Genomic DNA, 495 nt, shown 5'->3' with positions numbered 1-495 from the left:
TGTTGTGCATGTATCCAAGCATGGCAACTCCGTAGAGGAGATGAACACTACACTAGTTTGACGGTAGTAAACGCCCAACGTTTAAATGAGTCGTTATAAACTCAATAAGTAATGGAAAATAAATACCCACAGTGTACAATTTACTTTATTATGGATGTATTCTTAACGCATGTATCCTGACATAAGGGGGTTATTTGGTAGTTGGAGTGAATTGAAAATAAATCAAGTCTATTTGTGTATACACATTTCTTCGGAATTTTTGTATATATCTATTGTATTTTTGTATATGAATAAAAGGAAAGACATTTTCTTTTTTCTTTCTTTGTAACCCTCCTCTGAGCTATTTTGTAATATCGCCTTTCTTTATTTCCACAAAAGAAAGAACAGCAACACTGATAAAGACGTAAAGATAAGGGGCGGCACCAGAAACAAATGATTCAGGAGACAGGCAGACAGACTATTGTTGCGTTTGGAACTCCTCGTCCAACAAGTTAT

Source organism: Penaeus monodon, chromosome 31 (assembly GCF_015228065.2).
Source record: "Penaeus monodon isolate SGIC_2016 chromosome 31, NSTDA_Pmon_1, whole genome shotgun sequence".
NCBI lineage: Eukaryota > Metazoa > Arthropoda > Malacostraca > Decapoda > Penaeidae > Penaeus > Penaeus monodon.
Note: the sequence above shows the minus strand (reverse complement) of the source record.